This window comes from Mytilus californianus, unplaced genomic scaffold (genome assembly GCF_021869535.1).
Source record: "Mytilus californianus isolate M0D057914Y unplaced genomic scaffold, xbMytCali1.0.p SCAF_5, whole genome shotgun sequence".
In the NCBI taxonomy this organism is placed as follows: domain Eukaryota; kingdom Metazoa; phylum Mollusca; class Bivalvia; order Mytilida; family Mytilidae; genus Mytilus; species Mytilus californianus.
Window position 1 is genome coordinate 75,109,618 of NW_026262701.1, and position 17,578 is coordinate 75,127,195.

General features: G+C 42.0%; 1 protein-coding gene across 1 annotated transcript in view; it reads left to right on the plus strand.

The window, feature by feature from the left end:
- The first annotated feature begins 2,097 nt into the window (after nucleotides 1-2,097).
- Nucleotides 2,098-17,578, plus strand: part of LOC127702762 (ankyrin repeat domain-containing protein 39-like) — a 174,154-nt gene continuing 158,673 nt past the window's right edge. The window contains exon 1 of the mRNA XM_052207066.1: nucleotides 2,098-2,186. The gene's annotated coding sequence lies outside the window, so the exon portion shown is untranslated. The remainder of the gene's footprint in view (nucleotides 2,187-17,578) is intronic.

The window sequence follows — 17,578 nt, forward strand, 5'->3', positions numbered from 1 at the left end:
CTATACCGATGGTTATGTAGCAACAATCTATCTTTTAGTACCAGATGTTGTGCGTTTTCTGCAAGGTTAATTGAAAACACCACAAACTGTTGTTCGTCTAAATATTCAAAAATTAGAGCAAAGGGTGGACGGCTTTGAATCAGAAAACAATAAGTAGTCGCGATGACTCAAGTGTTTCTAATGACTGTTTCCTTGTGATCTAACATATAAATACGACTCTGTCTAAATCCAAACAAGTTTCGTATTTACATCTAATTGACATGTGTTCTTCCTGAATATTTCAAATTTTCGCCGCAGGACATTCAGCATAGTATACCCTAAATTCTTGCAAGTGAGCCCTTACAGTTCAAACTGAAAAATTACTATTAATACCAGCTTTTGAAATGGTTAAACATTATAAACTTATAAAAAAACAGTTTTTAATGAAATAATTTAAATAATCGTGAGAAGATGGATAAAGTAAGGTAAATAAAAAGACAATGTATCTTATTCAATTGCAGTAACTTAACACTATATAAATTGTGTATAACTGAATATAATCTTCCAGTTTGTTCGTGCATTGGTTGGGTTTTAATTAGCAAAAGAATATGTTTATGTTACAGGCATTTTCTTAATTCAGGCAATTTCTAAAATGCCTGAAAAATTTAGGCATTTTATATATAGACTAATTTGTTCTGGCTTTTCACAAAATCCCTAGAAAATTGAAAGTCATTTTACAAAATGCCTGAATTATTTTATAGAATGAAATGTTCACAGCTACACAGCAGTTTATATATGATAATTGCTGAAGTTTAAAGCTCGCATTTAAAGAGATAAGATTATCAAAAATAAAAACGACTGAATTATTGAGAATTTCCACAAGTAATAAACTCGACAATTATTTTTAGTCATTTTATATAATGCCTGGCAAGGTAAGCCGTTTTATAAATTGCCTGAAAATTCGGTTATTTTACAAAATGCCTAAATTAAGAAAATGCCTGTAACATATACATTGTAAGTACAATGTACATATACAATCAACTTTCTCAGGGCTGCATTTAATTCCTGAACCATATTGCAATACTTTGTACAAGTCAAATATCATGTCTGTAGTGCATGTTTTGTTTTTAGTTTAGGAATATCTTTTCATAGTTTGAAATGCACATACATTGGTAACATACAGTTAGCGAAATGGATCATGAAGTAGAACATATAGTTTTTTGCTAAAAACAAACACAACTAAAGACCATATACAACCCTTTCCTTTTTAGTTGTTGTACATCTTAGTCCAGATTTTTACAATTACTTGGAAATCATTGTAACATATTTTGGAAAGATACATACATGTATAAAACTTTCAAACAGTTGTCTCAAATAATTTAGAATTATCAATTTAATACATATTGATAAGTCTTCGAAAATTTACACTATACATGAGATTTTTTTTTTTCTTTTTTTTAAATTCCCTTGAGTAAGAATGCAAACCAAAATAATGTGTTGTAAAGTAGTTATAACATTTGATATATTGCCATAAGTTTTACGTTATTGGATTATTGTTAAGCCCATAAGCGCCAGCGACAAATATCTCATGATGATGTAGATTAAATCGTTGAACATGGTTGGAAATGCATACAAAGAAAATAATATTTTGAAATAATTAAGTAATTGAGGTAACGTTCATGGTTCATGGCGATTTTCTCACAATTACGTTTTACCTCCATATGCCTGGACATGTCATGGTGGATCACATATAATGCCTTGAAAGGGATAACAACAACCCATATAACTTTAACTTTACGAAAGTATTGGACATATGGTGTCTTGATATGGGTCAATTAACTTACATAATTTAAACTTAACGAGAATAGTAGACATGTAATGCCTTAAAATGGGTGATGGAACATGGTTCAAATTGGATTTTTTTCTTGTTTACCAGGGAAAAAAAAAAACATTACAAATTCAAAAATTGTGAGATATTTAAGCAAAGTATTACATGTACTAGTTATGTCACTCTTTAAAACTTTTCTAAATTCGTCTCTTGTTTGTATAAGTAAAATTTAAAAACATATACATACTATGTTTGATGTATTGATCAATTATTGTTTTACCTACAGAATCTTTGGTATGCTGCTTATGAGGGTAGATTGGAAGATGTTAAACAACATTTAACTGGAGGAGCTGACAAGGGATATAAAAATGAAGACATAGTAAGATAATCTAATACATTTAAACAAACAACATGTTGATAAGTATGGAGTACTTTTATACTAAATGTTTTAACTCATACCTTATGTCAGTGTGTATGTCATTGCTGAATATAACTTATCACATGACTTTACATTGTCACGAGCAGCATTATGGGTACAACTAGAAGAGCAAAAACTTGCTACCTTTCATGAACACCAGAGTTCATATGCAGTTTAAGTTGGGATTACTACTGCAAAATGGTACGTTTGTATGCACTGTTATTGATAATGTCTGCTTGTCTTTTTTTTGTAGACTTGTAAGTAGTGTCAAAAGGCCGATTCTGCGGCACTTTCCATTTTTAAGGGGAAATCTAGCATAGGAACCCCAACCCCAAACATAAAATGCAAACCAAATACATTTCAATTAGCTTAAGGGTAAAAACAAGAATGTCTTTCAGTTTAGCACAAAACCCAAACACCTTAGAAGGATGTAATCCTAGGGTAAATACAAATATGTCTTTTACACAAAACCCAAACACCTAAGAAGGATGTAATCCTAGGGTAAATACAAATATGTTTTTTACACAAAACCCAAACACCTTAGAAGGATGTAATCCTAGGGTAAATACAAATATGTCTTTTACACAAAACGTCAGAGATACCCCAGCCCCAAATACCTTAGAAGGAAGCATTCCCCAAATTGATATATATGAAGGGATGGCATCCAATAGTGTTGATATGAATATGGATCAGTTCAAAGAGAATGAAGAACTCAAAACTTGTGGTGCTCCACTAAAAAGAAAGAAGGGGCAGTTTTGTAAGAGTAAACCAGGGAAAGATGGGCTTTGCTGGAGACACAGTAAAGAACCACGCCAGCAGGAGGATACCCCAGTTGTAGGGAATATTGTGGTGAAAACCACCATGAAAGAACTTCGAAAAATCGCAAAGAAGGAGGGTCTTAAGGGATATAGTAGGAAACCCAAGGGGGAATTGGTTAAGTTAATTGAGACCAATACTGCCCACAAATTTACTCGCAAAGAGGTTTTTACCAAAAAGGAACTGAAGACCATTGCCAAAAGACGGGGAATTACCAACTATTCCCGACTAGGGAGAGCTGACCTGACCGAACTGGTGAAAAAGAACATTGAAAATGCCCCCGTTGAAGAGGAAATCAAAATTGTTAACCGACGCGATGCATTGAAAGGTGTATTTGGCACAATCACCATTGAACCCTTGAAACAGCATGATATGCTAACGTTTTTTAATGTAAGTCAAAGCACTATCGCCAGCACAATTTCAGATGCTCTCACCAAAAAAAGAAGGCCCTAAAAGTGCAATTAGTACTACAGGTGGAGATGGTAAAAACAAACCCAGCGACCGGAAAAAATACCTACGTCATTCCCTACTTTAGATCAACCCTTACCACCATCACCGAATCCACAGACCTTGAGTTGGAAATAGCATTTATGGTCGAGAAGGTCAAAGAAAATATGGTTAAATACATGCGTAAAGGTAGTGTGTGGACATTTGGTAATATTGAAAAGCTAGACATCCACTTAAACAAGTTTAAACCTCTCAAGGGCAGTTCCTACATAGCATTGCCAAAACCGCTCGCTCAAAAGAAAGCTATCATCAATGTGCAGAATACTGATCAGGAATGCTTACGCTGGGCCATTCTTTCAGCCCTACATCATGAGGAAGTTGTCAAAAACTGTACCAAACGGGTGGGTCAGTACAAAAAGTGGGCTGATGAGTTCAATTTTGATGGCATTGAGTTTCCAGTCTCGCTAAAGGCCATTGACAAATTCGAGAGGCAGAACACCGACCTAAACATTAACGTCTTTGGCTTTGACGGTGTAAAGAAGGGTGAAGATGAAGAAGAGGACCTCCAAATATATCCCCTCAGAATATCTAAGAATACAGGTTCGAGACATGTGGATCTTCTGTTCCTGACCAATACGAGCACTATTGCTGGATTAAGAGCCTATCTCGACTTTTGAGCTGTCAAATCTCAGAGCATGGTCATGAACTGTTCTTTTGCCGCAGGTGTTTGTCTCACTTCTCAAGACAGGATATCCTGGATGAGCATATGGAGTATTGCAGTCAGAAGGATGCAGTAAGGATCGAGATGTCAGAGGAAGGAACCCACATAGCCTTCCATAACCACAAAAAGTTGATGAGGGTTCCATTCGTCATTTATGCGGATTTCGAGTGTTTTACGGAGAAGGTCGACACTTGCCAGCCAGATCCATCACAGGCCTACACAAAGGCATATCAACAACATCGACCATCAGGTTTTTGCTATAGGGTGAAAAAGCTCACGGTGATTACAAAGACTCAGTCATCTACTGTGGAGAGGATGCAGCTAAAAAGTTTGTACAGTGCATGGAGCAGGAAGTTAGGGAGATTGCTAAGCTTTACAAGGAAAACAAACCTATAGAGATGACCGACGCTGATAAGGAGATTTTTGAAGCAACCACAAACTGTCACATTTGCGGTGGTGAATTAGCTGGTGACAAGGTTCGCGACCACGATCACCTCACAGGTAAGTATCGCGGCGCAGCACACAACCAGTGCAACTTGGACTTCCAACTTCCAAGACATGTACCCATTGTTTTCCACAACTTGAGTGGATACGACGCCCATCTTTTTGTGAGCGAATTAGGAGTTGGAGAAGGTAAGATAAACTGCATCCCTAACACCGATGAGAAATACATCAGCTTCTCGAAAGAAGTAGATGGAGCATTGGAGATGAGATTCATAGATTCATACAGGTTTCTACCGAACTCCCTGGAAACCTTGGCAGGGAATCTTACAAAGGAACAATTCGGGGCAATAAAGAAGTGCTTTGGCGATCGATATGAACTGATGATCAGGAAGGGAGTATATCCCTATGATTACATGGATGGACCTGCCAAGCTAGAGGAAACACAACTACCACCCAAGGAGGAATTCTTCAGCAAACTCTATGGCACACACATTAGCGACGAGGACTATGCACATGCTCAGCAGGTGTTTAAGGAATTTAGGTGTAAGACTTTGCGGGACTACCACAATCTATACCTGGAAAGTGATGTAGCCATATTGGAGGATATTTTTGAGGACTTCAGGAATATATGTATGGCTAACTATAAACTCGACCCTGCACACTATTTCACATCTCCAGGACTATCCTACGATGCAATGCTAAAATGTACAGGAGTGAGACTAGAACTCCTCTCGGACCCTGATATGCTGATGATGTTTGAGAATGCAACCAGAGGAGGTGTCGCCATGATCTCTCATCGACATGGCAAGGCTAACAATCCCTACATGAAGAATTTTGATAGCTCCCAGCCAACTAAGTATTTGACCTATCTTGACGCCAACAACCTCTACGGATGGGCGATGGTACAATCTCTGCCCACGGGAGACTTTGAGTGGGTAGAGCCAGAGGAGATTGAGGAGATCCTAGAGTACCCCGATGACCATGAATATGGTGCCATGGTGGAGTGTGATTTGGAGTACCCCGAAAAGCTTCATGATGCCCACAATGACTATCCACTAGCTCCAGAGAATGTGGAGATAAATAAGGTGCGAAAGCTAGTGCCTCACCTAGGTAAGCGCGAAAAGTATACTCTCCACTACGGAAATCTCAAAATGTACCTGACGATGGGCATGAAACTCACCAAAACACGTCGGATTATCAGGTTTAGACAATCCCCATGGCTCAAACACTACATCGATCTTAACACCGCTCTCCGCACCAAAGCTAAGACCGATTCTGAGAAAGACTTTTTCAAACTTATGAATGTCTCAGTTTTCGGAAAGACCATGGAGAGCATCCGCAAGAGGGTGGACGTCAAACTGGTCAATAGTGAAAAGCAGGCACTTAAGCTTGTGGCCAAACCCAACTTCGATCTTCGGGTCGTCTTTACCAACAACTTAGCAGCCGTCCACATGAAAAAGACCAAGCTTAAGTTTGATAAGCCTGTGTATTTGGGAGCCTGCATTCTGGACATCTCAAAGACCCTGATGTATGACTTTCACTACGGTTTCATCAGGAAGATGTACTGTGACAACGCCCAGCTGCTCTTTACCGACACTGACAGCTTGGCCTATGAGATTAAGATCGAGGACTTTTACAAGGACATTACACCACACGTCCAAGAAAAATTCGATACCTCCAGCTACCCTACCGAACATCCTTCAGGCATTCCCACCGGTGTAAACAAAAAGGTGGTTGGAATGTTTAAGGACGAGTGTGGTGGTAAAGTGATAACAGAGTTTGTAGGTCTCCGGGCAAAGTTATACTCCTACAAGATGAACAACCACACTACCACCAAGAGAGCAAAAGGAGTAACAAAGTCTGTCATCAAACAAAACATCACCTTTGCTGAGTACAAACAATGCATAGACACTCAGCTGGAAATATGTAAGCCGATGAACATCACCCGCAGCCGCCTTCACCAGATCTACACCGAGGAAATCAACAAAATAGCACTCTCGGCCAAGGATGACAAGCGACATATTCTGGAGGATGGGATCAGTACTCTTGCCCATGGACATTACAAAATCGAAAAGGATATCTAAAGGTCACTTTTGATTCATATAAATAAAGTAATGGGTAAAAGTAAACGCAACAATTATACAAAATTCACCAGGTATGCTGGTTCGGGTCAAGAATGTATTAATGAATATCGCCAGAAGATGGAACTCTATGAAAAACAAGATAAACTCAGAGACCGTTTGGAGATTCAGAAGAGAAAGGCTGAAGAGATTAAAGAACAAGAAGCTGAAAAGATCTTAGCGATGATGGAATTTACCAAAAATTATTACAGGATTTTACAACACCTCAGCAAGCTAGGATTAAATAAATGAGCAGCATACGTATGCACAACATAACCCTTCCCAATAAACCTCTTTCGAATGTAGACCTTGTGAAAGCCACCAAGGACCTAGGAATCCCATGTTTCAGAGGGGTGTTCATGCGAGATACCCTACCACAAAGCCCGCGCCGCATCGAATGTGGAATCTTGAATCACGATAGCTGGGAAGGTCCTGGAACGCATTGGACCTGCTGGTATAAACGTGGGCCGGTAAAGTATTACTTTGACTCCTATGGATTGCCACCGCCTGACGAGATGGTGAACTACTTACAGCCTGAAATTCGATATAGCCCCGATGAATTACAGCAGCGAGGCTCGGTGGTGTGTGGCCACTTTTGTTTGTACGTGTTGAATATGCTGTCGGCGGGGAAGTCGCTAGAGGACGCGGTCTTCTCACTCTATAAATAAATGGATAAGTTTGGATCTCATGCAAGAAAGCGCGCATCCCTTTAGCGAATGCTGCAGGATTTGGATATGAACGACAATCACATTACTAGCCTAGGACATCCCAAGGACAGCTCGGATGCTGTGACAAAACGGTGGGTAACCCAAGAGTTGAAAGATGGTATGAAAGATATTGATAAATTAGATTCTGAGTGTAAACAGATGCAGAGGACCATCAAGCGAATGCAAAAGGAGTATGACTCATCAATCGGAGAACTCACAAAAAAGGTGATTACTCTAAAAGATAGTAAAGTCGATAAGTCAAAATGTGCCTTAACCAACGGTGGTAAGATAAACGCTGAGCTGGATATGCAAAAGTTTCACGTGCTGAATCTCCCCCTCCCAGAAACTGACAATGAACCCCTCACCAAAGCCCTTTACGATCGTCTACAGTCGGATTTGGATGCATTGAGGGTTTTTGTCGAATTGAAGCATGCTTAGTTTTTCCAAATCTTTCCAGTCTCAAGGTTGAGACCGGAAAGGTTGTTGAGGATTATTGTAGATCTGATTGTGGGACCCACGAGTTAAAATTCTTAGGATAACCCTTCCACTTCACAAACACCTCATTAATCCCGTTCTTGGTTCGCCTGCGGAGGATCTTCTCTATGCGGTAGACGTCCTGATCAGTCTTTTGAAGTTCGGGCTCATAGAAGGATCCCTGAATTTCCTCGCCGCTGAAATCCTTGAGGCGATAGGTGGACGGCTGAGTGTTCAACACTTAGGAAATAGTAAATACTTCCTCAGTCCAGCGGGGTGTGTATCCCTTCTCGAATGTGCTTTCTTCTTGGTGAATCGGACTTTGTCGCCAGCATGAAATCGCGGTGGTTTCATGGGAGGTATGCTGCCATAAAGGTTCCAATACACCTTGTTTTCATACTCCTTATGACTTGCGGCGACAGGGGTCATTTTGATGGATCGGTGCTTGGTGGTATTGTACTGGCGAACAAGATTATCCAAAACATTGATGTAGGTGCGTGTAGAGTTGGCCGAGAAATATTTGAACATTTTCTCTTTCATGGTGCGATTCCAGCGTTCAACCACACTCGACTTTTCTTCGTTCTCGGTGGAGTAGAGCTCAATATCATGCTTTTGAAGCAGCTGATTTACATCCTTGTTGTAAAACTCAGTGCCTTTGTCTGTCCAAAGCTTCTTGGGCATACGCTCCTTGAACACCGCTTGAAAGGCATCCCGCACCGTCACCCCCTTCTTGTTTTTGAGTGGTATCAACCAGCCATATTTGGAGAAGACATCGATGATGCTCAGGATGAACTTATTTCCCTTGTTGTCCCTAGAAAAGGCACTCATATCAACAAGGTCGGCCGCCCAGGTCTCATCCACACCACCCACTACCACACGGCGTTTCTGAAACTTACGTCGAACTGGTTTGTGCAACTCCTCAGCTAAATCATCGGTCCAGCGAACTTTTTTTTAATACCCAGACCGAATCGAGCTTTGGTACCGATGATGGGTCCGACGATGCTGCGGTCCATGCGTTCGCGTGTGGTAGGGTTGGGAATGGTGTTAAGCGAGGCTAGCATAGCTTTGTCACAGATGGAGTTGCGTGAAGCGGTATCCTTATGCTGGGCATAACAGAGATCGTGGTGATAGGCAGCCTGGTCAACTCGATTAATGGGTTTTGACCAAGCCTTCGGGGTGCCATCGGGGAGTAGTCGCTTGCTAAGTTTAGTCCCTGGCCCGGTAAAGTTGTGTCCGGGCAGATGCATTTCCATGGGTAATCCGTTGATTAGTTTGTTCATAAACCCTGCACCTGTTGTAGCAACAAACTGAGACTTCTTGGCACCGCACACCTTGCAGTTGCCAAACTTCCTCCGTCGCCCGTTGCTGGTAATTGTTTCACCAGGGTTAACTGTGTCCGTCTTCCTACGACATTTCACGCAGAAGATCATCGCTATTTTATTTAAAATAAATGAACGTCGAAGACATTTCCTACAGTGCCAACGCCCCCAAGAGGAGCAATCACTACCTCCTACCGCAGCGGTCGATCAGAGGGTTGATCATTGGGAAGTCGGACTGTGGTAAAACAACGCTGTTGAACAACCTACTCCTGCGCGATGGATGGCTCGACTACGATCGATTATACGTCTTCGGAAAATCGCTTCACCAACCCATCTACCAGCTGTTGCAGCAAGCGCTGGGAAAAGGCTTCCCTAAGGAAGATATCCGAGACCTCTTACAGTGTAGGGGTAAGTCACCCTACTCGTTGATCGATGTGGTCAACGCCTTACCATCACCACGACACCCGAGTGGTATCGACACTTTTTTCTTCGAGCAAGGGAGCGATGTACCAGACCCCCGAGAACTCGACCCCAGTCGCAAGAACCTCATGGTGTTCGACGATTTGATGCTGAGCAATCAGAACACGTGTGAAGACTACTACGTGCGCGGTCGCCACAACAACGTCGATTGTTTCTACCTATGTCAGAACTACTTCAAACTACCCCGACAATCGATCCGAGAAAATGCAAACTTTATCTGCCTCTTCCAGCAAGATGCAAAGAATCTCGACCACATCCGACGCGATCACTGCAACGAGCTCACCAAGGAACAGTTCGACGCTCTGTGTAAGCATTGCTGGTCCCAACCCTATGGATTTGTAACCATCGATCTCACAAGCCCCAAGTCAGCAGGGAAATACCGATGCAAATTAGATGAGTTCTATGAGGTATAAGATAAAGAATGGATACGTTCGAAAAATTCTTCCTGGAATTGGAGAATGAAGAATATCTGAACACAGAGGAACCCCAGCCCTGGCCCTGTAAATGCAAGTTCGTGTGGAATCCGGTCGATATGAGAAGTATATGTTGGAAGTGTGGTCGCGTGATCCTCCATCCAATATATCACGGTGGAGGTGATTTCGACGCATGGAACTCCGGTCGTCAGTATGGGTCTGTACAGCGTCCCCCACAACCCCAATGCCCCGTCAAGACAATCCGTAGCCACCAGTGCACAAAACCATGCCAACTGCGTAAAGACCTATGCCTCAGACACTTGAATCTTTCGAAGAAAAGGGACCCGTTTCAGTTGTGTAATACTTTCATGAGTAAACAATCGCCATTTAGCGTTCAGACCAACGCTTAGGAGCGATCGATTCAACGCTATTAAACGTTCAACGGCGTTCACACCAACGCTATTGAACGTTCGAACCAACGCTTAGGGGCGTTCACACCAACGCTAAGGGGCGTTCACACCAACGCTTAGGGGCGTTCAACAGCGTTCGATCCTATAAATAAATGACGTTTATCAAGATTACCGACCCTAAGCAGCGTGAGGCACTTGCAAAGGAGTTGCATGAAACTAAGCGGAGCATTCAAGCCAGCAACATGCAACACCGCCCTGACAATATTGGACTCAGCCGAGACCTTTCCAAGGTGTTCAAGCCTGTGGTTGAGGCTCAGCGGGAAGCAGCTTCAAAAATCACCAAAACAATCGAAGATTTACCTCCAGCAGTGCCAGCCCTCCCTCCTCCACCGCCCGAGTTTGCCGACCCACTACCCATCGCACCACCTACAGACACCGTCCTCGGACCTCGAGCACAGCAGTATTTGCAACTCAGTATGACTCCTTCCGCCGACCACACCTTTGGATTGCGATCTGAAAATGATGGTATCTTCATCGGAAACTCACCAGTTACTTTTGACGATGATGATATTTTCGTGGATGGTGTGAGGTACAAAGGAACCCTTGGCCTCTGGGAACTCATGGTGAAAAAGAAACCAGAATCGTTTGAGCCCGACGACCTTCACGACTATGCAGAGATCCTGAAAAGTTCCGGTGCCATGTATCAAGGCAATTCCACCCTCTCGAGAACCCCGAAGGCGAATAAGAGTTACAAGTGGAAGGAAATCGTATCCCACATCTACAAGAAGGATAAGTTTGGCAGTGGGCTGCAAACCGTGTTTCTTCCTTCCAACTTCAAGCAGCTTCTCGATCGCTTGGAACTGTGTGCTGCAGCATACCGAGCATGAAACAATGGTGTTCGAAACGAAATTGTGTCGATTATCGATGCTATGAAAAGGGGTAGACATATCAGCATCGAGGAAGATAAGGCACTGCATCGTAGCATCCTATAAATAAATGTTGCAAATCAAGAAAGGTTACGCTCGAAAGTACGCCTACGGTGGTAAAGGACTGTTTGACACAATCGGCAGTTTGGCTGGACGCATGTTTACTTCCTCTGCCGCCCAAACCCTAGGAAGTAAGGCCATGAATGCTGCCACCAATGCAGCCTTGAAAGGTGTTGAAAAAGGGGCTTCCAAAGCCGTCGACCATGTGGTTGGTAAAGTGACCCTCCCCAGGAAACGTATTAAAATCCCTCAACAGCCTAGTGTTCAACGCAAAAAGCCAGAGCAAGCTCGGTTAAACAATCTAATCTCCGGCTCTGGTATCAAAACCATCCACGACTTCGTCCAGCGTTATAAATAAATACATTATGTCTGACATCCTTACAATCACCGAAGGGTTGACCTTCGACGAAAGTCTCCAGGAATATCAGGTTCGAGAATACGAACCACAAGCCGGTGCCCAGCTGAACAATGCCGGTTCTGAAATCCGAATCAACATCGAAACCCAGGATTTGTTCCTACACCCCGCCGAGAGCTATCTCGTGGTAGAAGGACGTCTTCAAAAGAACGACGGCACTGCATATGCCAATGCTGATCTCGTGTCGCTCGCCCATAATGGTATCATGTATCTCTTCAAGAGCATCAGTTACAGGCTTTCCGGTCAGCAGATCGAACATATAAACGACCCCGGCATCGCCACCACTATGCTGGGAATGTTAACCTACCCGACGACTTTTCCAAATCGCAAGGTCTCAACCAACTGTGGTATAAGGATTCTTCAACCGATGCCGAAGCTGAGAACACTGGATTAGCAGCCCGCCATGGATACATTATCACCAAGCCCGCCAACAAAGGATCGTTTTCGTTTGCCATCCCCCTGAAACACATTTTCGGATTTGCGGATGACTACAACAAAATAGTGTATGGGTTCAGGCACGAACTCTCTCTCGTTCGCGATTCAGATGACAATGCCATCCTGAGAGCAGCTGCCGTTAACGATGTGGCAAAGATCGTCCTGAGTAAACTATCTTGGTTCGTCCCTCACGTCACCCCCTCAGACGAAAATAAGATGCGACTGTACAAAACCATCCAGAGTAAATCCAAGATCCACTGTGGATATCGTATGAGACAGTGCGATTCCATAGCCGTTCGCCAAGCCTCACAGTTTAACTGGCGCCTATCTACCAAGAGTGGTCGCGAAAAGCCTAGATATATCATCGTTGCCTTCCAAACCGACAGAAGTGGTGACCAAACCCATAATGCTGCCGTGTTCGATCACTGTCGATTGCGAAATATCAATGTCACCCTCAACGCTGAACGCTACCCAGCCGTCGACTTTAATGCCGGTTTTACCCAAAACAGGGTTGCAAGAATGTTCAAGGATGCTGCAGACTTCAGAAAGAAATTCTACAACATGGACACCCTCCTCAGTAACGGTGGCATCAACCCCTCTGACTTCATTGACCTATACCCGCTGTTTGTCATCGATGTTAGTCATCAGTCCGAGCGGCTAAAAGAATCTACGGTGGACATCCAGATTCGAGCTGAATTCGAGCGCAATGTTCCAGCCGACACCGAAGCTTTTGCACTTATCATTTCAGACAGAATCCTACAGTTTGAATCCGATGGTCAGAAGATGAACGTCGTGTACTAAAAAGTAAATGGATAAAATTCACCTACAACTCCTCTTTGCCAGTCGTCCCGCCGAGGTCTACACAATCGTGGTGAAAGCTGGAAAACAGCTCAAGGAGCAGTATGACGGTATCGAAGAGTGGAAGCAAAAATATGTGACAATGGTCTACCATAAATAAATGGATAACACATTGTTGCAGCAAATTGCTAATAACACCGACCCAAAGCATGGGTTTTCCTTCATCGTCTCTGGAAACGATAGCCAAATCCTTACCCGATTCAACCCCCCAGTACAACTCAAGGAATCCAAGGCCTACGAGATGGCATTGGTAAACCTGGAAACCTATAACTCCATCCACAACATTCACGCAGGTAACAATTCCTTCCGCTACTCCCCCGACGATGGTGCCAACTGGTTTCCCATCGCACTAAGCATAGGTTCCTATGACATCGAAGACATCAACAATGAGATCCAGCGGCGGCTACGGCTCAACAAACACAAAACGAAGATCATCATCGATGCCAACCGGGCAACCCTAAGAGCAACGCTGACCCTCGCCAGACACTATCAAGTAGACTTCAACGTTGTCAATAGCATCAACACCGTCTTGGGATTCGAGCGGCAGATTTACACGTTCGATATGATCACAAACGGCTATACGGAAGGGGAACACATTGTAAATATCATCAGCATCAACAGCATTCTGGTGAATAGTGATATCATCCATCGAAGTTATGTAAATGGTACACAGCAGTCTACCATCTACAGCTTTTTTCCCGCAGACGGTCCTGGTATGAAGATCATTCAAACCCCAAAGAATCTAGTATACTTGCCGGTGACCTTGCGAAACATCAATCGCATGCAAACGTATCTCACCGATCAAGATGGTAGGCCCATCGATTTCAGGGGTGAACATCTCACCATCCGCTTTCATCTTCGTGAGGTATAAATAAATCACGAACAAGGTTTGAACTTGACAAAAGGTCAAGCTGATAAACTACAACGGGCTGCCAAAAAAGGTTGTCCGGTCTCCATTCGTTTGTCCCACGCAAACCTGCAAGGTGAACACAAGATGTGGCTTACCACCCGCCAGGTTCAAAAGATCGCCAAGCTCCTACAAAAGGGTACTGGTGGTATGGTCCTAGAGTTGAGTGCGACCCAATTGAAGGAAAACATGCAGAAGGTGGGTGGCTTCCTACCCATGTTGGCGGGGCTGGCAATGAGGGCACTCCCCATGTTAGCAAAAACCATTCTACCCGCCTTGGGTGTTGGAGCCTTGAGTGGTCTTGGTGGTGTAGCCGTCAACAAGGCCTTAGGGTCTGGATTGTACCTGAAACGTGGTGGATGCGTTTGCACCGTGAAACCTAGTGGCAACGGTCTCTACCTCAAACCTTCAAACGCCCGGATCACCTATGGTGATGGACTCTACTTGAAGCGTGGTCAGCAATTCCACGACGGAGCTGGTCTAATCTTAGGTGCTAACAGCCCCTTCAAAAATATTCCCCTCCTCGGTATGCTCCTATAAATAAATGGATGATTTAGATTCTGGATACCGACAGACCAGAGTCGAATGTATGGAAGATCAACTCAACGCGGATATACATAAGTATCAACATTCCTTGAAAATCTACAAACGTCTGAACAAAGTTGTATCTGTAGCACTGGGTGTTTGTTCTGTGGGCAGTTTGGTGTTAACCAGCTGCACCATGGGTTCAGCTTTGACCGGTATAGGTATTATAGCCTCCCTTCCCCTAGGATCCCTTGCTTGCTTGAGTGCCACTGGCGTGATGGTACTCACACTAATCTCAAGGCGTATCATGAAAAAGAAGAAAAAACACCGCGACACCTTGCAATTGGCACAGTCCACAAAATTTTTGGTTGAACAATGTATTAGTACTGCTTTGGCTGGTGATGAACAAATTTATGATGATGAGTTTGGGAAAATCACCACCTGCCTCAAAAACTACTACGATGAAAAAGATAAGCTCCGACAACCTTCCACCACTTTTAGTGAGGACCTTAATGCGCATGCGCCGTAAAAAACGTCACACATCATTCCGTTACACTTCACTCCACACATCGTTTCACGATGTGCTCCATTCCGCTTCACTTCATGATGTGCTCCGTTTCAAGCATAAAAAAAAACTTTTCCAATCCGGCAGAAATGTCGGTTCGGAAAATTTTGTGTACCCCACCCGGCCCATTATTTTTTTTTTTGGACTTACTTTCTCACAAGGTTGCAAGAAAAGTACTCCTGTTTGGTCTTTTTGCTGACTTCTAAGCCTGTACTTCTCACAAAGGCTCCTTCCAAGGGTTCCTTCTCTCTGTTCAGTATACTGCAAGCCCACACCCTTGTCGTTTCTCCTTCTCTGTTTTTCAAGGTGAGAATCTTACTCCTCCCAAACTTCCCATCTACTTCTACCACTTCCAGGATTTTATAAATCACTCCGATTGGGAGTTCCTTCCATTTCAGGGTTTCCAGGCTCTGGTCCTTTGCCTTTTCCTCGAAAACATTATCGTTGATAAAATCGTTGTCTTTGATTTTTGGACTTCTGAGTTCCGCCATCTTTTGTACGAAAGCCATATTTTTGTATCTACCCTGGGATTACATCCCCTTTAAGGTGTCTCTACCATTGTTTACAAAAAGCCATATTCTTGTTTCTACCCTAAGACTAATTGGGATGCTGGTCCGTTTACATTGTAAAAATCTAGAGTTGGATTTGTGCTAGATTTCCCCTTAAAAATGGAAAGTGCCGCAGAATCGGCCTTTTGACACTACTCTTGTATCAAGGTTAAGTAATGTTGTCTGAATAAAAAATAATTACTGTTGTTTGATTCAATGGTAATCACTGTTGTTAAAATCGAGGATATTTACTGTTGTCTGGATCGATAATAATTGCTGGTATTTAAATCAAGAATACTTGCTGTTGTTTGAATCAATGATAATCACTGTTGTTTATATCAAGATAATTACTTTTTTAGGTGCAAGCATAAATGAAGGATCTGATAAGGATTGTAAAGTTGTAAAATAATCCAATACATTTAAACAAACAAAATGTTGATAGATTAATTACTGCAGTTTGAATCACGGATGATCACAGTTGTAGATATCAATGATGATTACTGTTGTTGGTATCGAGGATAATCAATGGTGTTTAAATCAATGATAATTGCTGTTGTTTTGATCAAGGATAACTTCTGGGTTTTTTTAATAATTGATAATTGTTGCTGTGCCGATTAAAGATAATTACTTTTTTGAATTAAGGATAATGACTGGTGTTTGAATCAAGGGTGATCACTGTTGCAATACATCAAGTATGATTACTGTTGTTGGTATCAAGAATAATAATTGCTGTAGGTGTCAACGATAATTAACATTTTTTGAATCAAGGATAACTACAGTTGTTTGAATTAAGGATAATGACTGATGTTTGGGTCCAGGTTGATCACTGTTGTAATGAATCAAATATAATTAATGTTGTAATGAATCACGTATGATTTATGTTGTTGGTATCAAGGATACTCACTAACGTAGGGATCAAAGATAATTTACATCGTTTGTATCAAGGATTATTACTGTTGTTTATATCAAGGTTGATCAATGATTATTTGTTCCTTGTATCATAATAAGCACTGTTTTTGTGATGAATGGTTATTTCCTTTCTTGGTATCAATAATAAGCACTGTTGTTGTGATCAATGATTACTTCTATTGTTGGTATCAAAACTAATCACTGTTTTCAGTAGCAAAGATAATTACTGTTGTTTGTATCCAGATTGATCACGGTTTTTGTGATCAATGATTATTTCTGTTCTTGGTATCATTAATATTCACTGGTGTTGCGTTCAATGATTACTTCTGTTTTTGGTGTCAATACTTTTCGCTGTTGTTAGTAGCAAAGATAATTACTGTTTTATTTATGCATAATTTTCACTGTTGATTGTAATCACGGATACTAACTGCTGTATAAATCAAGGATATTAATGTTATTGGGATCACTGATATAATAACTGTTGTTGGGAACAATGATGCATATTACTATATTATTAAGGATAATTAATATGTTAGGTGAAAGGAGAACAGAAGGGTCTGATAAAGGTTGTAAAGTTGTTAAACAATTCCATGCATTTGAACAAACAAATTGTTGAAAGATGAATTACTACAGTTTAGATCACGGATAATCACAGTTGTTGACATCAATGATAATTACTGCTGTTGGTATCGAGGATAACTATTTTTTCTTGCGTTATAGATAATTACTGTTGTTTGTGTCAAAGATAATTACTGTTGTCGGGTACACTCGTAGATGAAGGATCTGATAAAGATGTAAGATAATCCAATGCATTTAGACAAACAAAATGTTGATAGATTAATTACTGCAGTTTA